Here is a 7,354-nt window from a genome sequence, read left to right as displayed (position 1 = left end):
GTCCATCTCTGCAGGATATAGGCCATAGCAGCAGCCCCAGCAACATCTTCTGGAAAATGAAAGCTGGAAGCAATAATGTGCTTAACACCACACACATCAGCTATCTTTTGACACGGACTTACTTATTTAGCAGTGAAAGCACAGGGAGTACGCTGAGAATGAACGTTTATGTATGTCCAAAGGTTATCTACAACACAGATAAGTATGACAGTCCATTGCGCACACACCAGGCAGGGGTGTGCGAGATGAGGATTTCCCACCTAACACTGGAGGAAGAACTTTCATTAACACCCAGGAGTTCTTTGTATATGCCCTGACATCCTGCGATGGAGGTCTGGGTTGGGTTTAGTTAGGAGTTTGTTTCTTCCTTTCTCTTTATTCTTTTTCCCACTGTTCTCTGTAGTGTTGTTTTGATGATTTTTTTTTTTCTTTTTTACATTAAAGCCAATATAGGGGAATGTTTCAGCATGGCCCCAGGTTTAGGTGGTAGGGTTTTGCATGCGATGTTGGCGCAAAAATGGGCTGCTGTTTACATGGCTGTTAATAGTATGTAAATAGTGAACATGAGAGAGATGTATTGCCTGTGTTACTAGGCCAGTTCTGCACTCTTCTCTGGCCTGATTGCTACTGGAATGAGTGTACTGAGCTCCAGCAGAATACGGGATTACGATCCTACCTTGGTTTCGTGGATATGGGTGAAATAAAGTGACTGCAAACAGTTTTATATTGTGAGTATGTATGGGACTGGCTGGCAAAGGGGCGTACAAGGCGATGGCATTTAGCAACTCCCAAACTCAGTGATTCTATTTTAAATCTCAAAGAATTGCTACCTTACTCTTTTTACTAAGGATAGAAAATATTATTGTCCCCCTATGAGTATGTGAAGGCTCTGAGGGGCATGGAGTCAGGGAAGGATCTAGTACGCAATGCATGATAGAGCTTGGAGACCCAGTCACTGTAAAGACACATCATGTAGTAAAGAACCAGACCTCTACTATGAGACATAACTGAATAGCTTCCTTTTCTCAGTGGCAGCAATAAAACCAAATGGTTTTACTTAATCAAAATAAGCTGAATATTGTCTGAGTCTTATTTATACAGCATCTCTCCAAAAAACTCTATTCCAAGTAATTCACTAGCCAGCCCCATAGTGACATTGGTGAGGAACAGATACTGGTAGAGAGGTACAATACTGGTAGATATGAGGAGGGAATGATGTGAGAGAGATTTTGGGAAGGTGTTTCAGAGCTACAGGGTGGAATGCTCCTATCTGTATGATCATACAGTGTGCAACCCTGAACGTGGATGAATGAGCAGAGGTGAGACAGGGAATGATTTTTTTTCAGATGGCTCAATTCCACCTTTGGAAGATTTTGCTTAAAAATCATCAGAAGTCAGTGCTATTCAGTCCCTCAAGTGCCATGTTTCTCTGAGAAATGGGATTTCAGTCCCACAAATGCTTTGCTTCTGTTGAATTACCACCTTGGGTCTATTAGGTGAGTGTACTGAAAGGCTGCAGAGTGGTTTTGAACCCCAGGAGTGCAGTAATTGGGCTGGCTCCGACAGTAGCTGAGGAGCCAAGAGCACTGTTCAGGCAGCAGAAGGGGATGGGTGCCCAGCCTTTTTTTTGTACCATTACATCTCTTTTGCCCACTCAGCATAACTTTGTGTTTGCCATTCACCCCAAGCTATACTTGATGGGGGTTGGAGGCCCTCGGAGAGCAGCAGTGGGGTTAATGCACAAACATCCTATTTTAGTTTGCAGGCTCTTTGTCTCAAAGGGAAGTAGAGAACCACTGGCTTGGGCTTCACACTCCTGTGTCTTTTGGAGCAGGCCCATACACTTTTTCTGTGAAGAGGTGGCTGCAGGAGGAGGGAATGGGGAGGAATGCATTTCTCATTATGTGCTGCAGCCTCTCTGCTTTGGCAGCCTGAGAAGAGAAATTTTCTCTCTCTCCCCAGGCCTTCTACCCCCTGCAGCTTGCAGATTATTTTTGGCTGAGGTGGAAAGCACAACCCTAGCATTTTTCCCATAGGGGAGTGACCCAAGCAGGAGGGGAGTGAAGCCTAGGCTGTTCCCTTTGTGCTCTTTCAATTAATAGCCACACTTTTGCATGTCTATAGCTCCTTTCTGCTGAGCACACCAAAGACTTTTGAGAGCTATTAGGTCCTCCCAGCCCACTGCAGTCACCCTCACCTCTGCTTAGCAAAAAGGGTGAAACTGAGGCACAGAGACTTGCTGTAAGTCACACAGTGAGGTCGTGACTTTCCATCCGCTTTGCTTAGGCTTTTTTCCTCAGGCTTTTTTCGTGCTGTTGAAGGCCCTTGTTCCCGGCTCTGACTGTTGTGCTGGTTCCCTCCTGGCTGCATGGTGCTGTCGGTAATGCCTGCAGGGCATTGCTACAGTTTTTGAATGGGAAGGTTCCTCTGGGTTGTGCCTTCAGTGGCCTCTTAAAATACTCCTTGAAAAGCTGGCTCTGCCAGGCATAGGGTTTTAGCTTTTGAGGAATAGTGGCGTGTATGTGGGAGTCAGTTTGACTACAGAACACCCGCAGAAGTTGCATTTCGAAAGCTGAGTGGAGAAGAAAGTTGTGCAGAAGTGGGGTCAGGGACACCCCAGTGCGCCTGCGAGTGGTGTCTACTCCCACTCACAGGAACCAGCGCCTTGTGTGCAGGGTTAAAGCAGAGTCAGATTTCCCAGGTTCTCCGCTCCCCCCCACTGCCACAAGGCAAACTCCCCGTGCTCGGGAGCAGCCTGGCTTGTTTTCTCAGCTAATAGAAAGCACATGAGGAGCACAGTCAGGCATGGCGACAGCTGTTGGGAATGATTCATTTGGGACACAAACAGGAATCGAATGCTGGCTGATCCCTGGGCAGAGCCTGTCCGCTGCTCCAGGCCTTTCCAGGGGGTGACTACGAGCTCCGGAGCCCCCCTTCAGCCCCAGCAGTGACTCACTTCCTCCAGCCTTGGCAGAAGCTCTGTGCGGGAGGGCCAACTTAGATGCTTTGGGGCATTAAACCTCCCAGACCTCTTCTTTCCTCTCCCTTGCCCATTCTGAATCTGGCTCTGAGGGCAGAGTCCATCCATGTTTGATCTGTGGGGCCAGGGGGGGAAGCTGCACAAAGGTCTCCAGCCAGAAGTAAATAGTGTGTTGTAACACATTCAAACCAGCAACAATGCGAATTGCACTGGAAAAAGTGGAATATATGTGCTGGCTGGGGAGTCACTGAGTGTGTGCAGCTAAAGGGGAGGGGGCTACTGATCATACATCCCAGTTTCTGGGATTTATTTACTGTTTGTTCACATCCCTTGCTGGCCCCTCTTCATTTCCTGTTGCCTTCCAGGACCAATATACAGTCTCTGGATGGTAAAGGCTGTCTGTGAGATGGCCTGGATTGGGTTTTACTTTTTCTCACTGCTTTTCTGACAGATTTACTGCTTATTTAAAAGTCTGAAGTGCTTTGGAGCAGCACAGTCTAGAAAGGCAAGACTGGAGCATCTCCGGGCGTTGAGAGTCCTGGCTTTCTATGAAGGGCAACCTGATTTTTTCCATCCTGACACACTAGATGGCAGATTCCCAGGGTTCGGTTTGCATTTGGTGCAAGCTGTGTGCACCCTGCACTTGCAGATCTGCTTGCTGGTCTGTGACCCCGCCAGCCGTCTGTTGCTCCTGCCCTTCTGTCTGTCTGTGTGCCAGCAGGCTGGTAGTCACTGGGGCAGAAGAGACAGGCAGAGGTGCCACAGACCTGGCATCAGCAGGCAGAGCAAGTGAGAAAGGAGCTTAGGAGTGAGAGAGCGTGCTCCTCCTTGACCTCTCTGAAGGCTTGGCACTAAAACAAGTATTTGGAAAGACCCCTAGATCCAGGCGCTGTCTCTTTTTAAAGCAGGAGGGCTCTGTTTTGGGAAGCCTGGCCAGGGACACCTGCCCCTGCCCTGGGCCGCTCCGGTCTCCCGTGGCCACACTCCAGAGCCATGTGTCACCCAGAGGAATTTGAACGGCGGGATGTGAAGCCTGGATGGCGCCAGCACAGCCCCGTCATGGGGACAAACTCCGAAATTGGACCCTCTGCCCCTTGCTCCAGCAGACTGTCCTGGCCGCCTCCGCAGACGGAGCTGGCTGCGCCCTGGGCGGAATTGCTACGCTGGTCATGGAGGTCCCTTCCCCACCCCCCCGCGCCCTTGTAGCTGCTGCCTGTCCTCCTCCTCCTTCCATTGCCCTTGCCCTTTTGCACCAACACTGCCCTTGGAATCGGGCCTGGCAGGTGGGATGTTGTCACCAGGGCTGGCGCAATATGGCACTGCTGAAAAGCGCTCGCATCTTCCCTCCTTCCTTAAAACCCTCACATTCCTTTTGTGGCCTCTGGGCTGCCTGGATACCGCACTCAGCTGTCATGGGATAATAGCCGTTGAGTCCTAATTACAAATCTCCCTGGCTTGATCAGAGGGCGGCTGGGCAGTTCCATCTGGATTGTCTCTCTGGGACTGCGGTGGGGGGTCTGAAAGGGGAGGGAGTGTAGGAGAAATGCTGCACAAACGTCCTGGTACTCGGAAGCATCCTGGCCTCCAGCCTGAGACAAAAATAATCAGCCAGCTCCAGGGGGTAGAGGGCCGCGGGGAGGTTTGCTGAAGCAGAGGCTCTGCAGCAGAACATAATGAGATGTGCATACCTCACCCGGCCGAGCACAACCCTGCGCACGCTGAATCGGAAAGGGCAGATGGACTTGATCCCAAAGCATCTCCAGGGGTCCATCCATCAATCCCTCGTGAGCTCCCCCTGGAGCGGGGAAGCTGAAGAGGTTTCATTAGCTGTAGCATCTCCAGTGGAGGCTTTGCAAGACCTTCAGAATCTCCATGACAAAGCACCGACTATGCACAAAGGCACCTGCGGTGAGGCTCCCGGTGCTGCCTCTCTCCAGCCAGACTCCTCGGGGAATGGGGAGCTCCCCGAACATGTGCTCTTTGCTTTCCCCACAGGCTGGAGCTCTCTGGACTATAATGGCGCTGCTTAGAAAAGAAGGCACGTGCAAGAAGGTGCCTCCCAAGTGTGTTATTGGTAAATGATAAGGCTTGGTTTAGAACCTCTCCATCCCTGAGAGAAAAGACCTTTTGTTCTGGAGGATTTTGAAATGACAAAGGATCAGGCCTCTTGGTATTTCACACACATCAGGAGTTAAATGTGGACAGGGCAAGAAAGCAGCTGAGAATAGAGTGGGGAGAGATACCCTTCGGGCTGAGACTTGTTGAGCAAGGGGCAAAGACAGGAGGTGTAGCTTTGTGTGCTGGTCCGTGCCACGCTGAAGTGGACCATTACTCCCCACAAGCTCATATTTAATTGCTGTGTATGCTGGGGACAATAGTGGGAGGAATACTTTGGCACTTACCCATATGATGCTATTTTCTTGATATTAAGAGGCACGGTTCATTTAAAACCTGTGCAAGAATAATACATGCGACTCTCACAAGGCATCAAAGGGTCTGGAGCAAAAAATGAATGTGTGGCAGGGACTGATCAGCCCTCTGGGGGCTAATGCAGAATGGCAGTTCCCCTGCTTGGCTTCCCGCTTGTGCGCCGCCTCTTTCCCCCCAGCCTCCCCTCGTCCCGACTCCCTGCAGGGTTCTTCTTCCCGGGAGTTATCTGAGGCCAGCAATGTGGCAGTGGCTGCTGCCGCCACCGCTTCTGCTCCTCTTCCGCTGAGTTTAACCCAAGGTCAAGCAACATCATGGCATTTGCAGCCTCGTGAGTTCTTGAGAGATTTAATTTTCAAAGCGTTCCCAACATCCCCTGGGATAGACCTTGGCTGAGGTCCAAGGCCTGTGACTGCCAAAGGGAGCCGTACTAGGCCAGACTGACAATAATAGCTTGCTTGCTCTATTCCAGCAAAGAAAGAAAGAAAAGAAAGCAGTGGGGAAGAAGGGGAGGGGACCCAAGGCCCTTTTGGCCTTAAGCAGGCTTAGTGATGCCTGCAGCAAGGCGTAACCTACAGTTGACACAATAATAAAGCACATGAGGATGAGATGCATGTGTACGGAGTCTTGTCCCCAAAAAACAGCTGCTGAAAAGTTGCTGCCCAGCACAGAGGGGGTGTTTGTGTGTGTATAGGAGGAAAGAGAGTTTCTAGGGACTTTTCTCGTGGTGCCGAGGGAAGCAATGGGATTACCAGCATGGCTATGGCAAGATAACATGTAGAGAAGCACTGGAGAAACTTTTATTCCCAGTCAGCTAGTGGGCTTTGCCAGAGACCTCAGTCCTGACCCATAACATCTTCTGCTGCTCCAGCCCCAGGCTCTGCCAAACATGAATCTTTTGAAATGCTTCCAACCTGATTTGCTACCCTGGCTCTTTCAGTCCAAAGAGACAGCTCAGCCCTGATGCATGCTTTCTGCTGCTCCCACACCGGATTTCCCCCTTCTGGCCTGACAGACCCACATCGCTGGGAGTCCACTTCGGTTTCTGGGACTCTAACCTCCTCTCTTCCATTCCTGGGTTCTTGCAGTCCCTCTTTTCTTGTGATTCTCAGTCCAGCGCAGCAGTTCAAAGAATAGCAGAGGGGAGTCAGCCCTAGAGATGTGTTTAAAACAGCCCTGTCCTGCTTTTGGCCCTCAGAGAAGAGGTAACAGGCTGATAGAAGGTACCAGTAAGTACCAAAAATGGGTACATTTAAAGGTGAGGGGAGGCCTGCCGGAAGAGTGTAGAGTACTCCAAGATGCAGGATGCTGGACGTGGTTTTCTGGGATTGTAGGGTTGGTAAGGAGGATGTGCAAAGTAAGTGAGGGATGTTCTAGGATTTAGGATTTCTTGCACAGATCATGCTCCTTTCTAGGACCAAACCCCACTCTGAAATTTCCTGGTATTTACATCACGATCCAGGCACTGTTATTCACTACCTGACCGCCTTCATGCTGGTATACTTCAGAGTGCAGTTCTGTGTTCTCTGGCTGTTGTCTCAACGGAGCATTCACTGCCTGTTGCTCCCGTCTGTCTGGGCTGAGCTGGACAGAGCTGGGTTTGCCGTTCTTATTGCAGTCTTCCTTGGCTGGACTATGTGAGGCCAGTCAGGGACTGAGAATGGCCTTTGTCTATCCAGTTTTACTTTCCTCTCTTTACAGTTCTAGAAGCAAGACAGGAATTAGGAAAGGAGGAGATGGTTATTTTAGATGTTGCTGGTCACAAGCCAGCAAGCTGGGAAGGCAGGGGATGTGGGGGGTGTGTGTGGGGAAGCGGGGGTTTACTAAATCTAAAATCCTCTCATGTTTCTGTAGGCATGAATGCAAAACCCAAACCAGAGGTGGTTTTGGTTTTGACCTTGTAAAATGAAAACATGACGACTGAGCTGTTGCCAAACCCAATCCCCA

The sequence above is a fragment of the Strix aluco genome, chromosome 22, assembly GCF_031877795.1.
Source record: "Strix aluco isolate bStrAlu1 chromosome 22, bStrAlu1.hap1, whole genome shotgun sequence".
Classification (NCBI taxonomy): domain Eukaryota; kingdom Metazoa; phylum Chordata; class Aves; order Strigiformes; family Strigidae; genus Strix; species Strix aluco.
The sequence above is the reverse complement of the archived record's forward strand: the minus strand, read 5'-3'. Positions refer to the sequence as shown.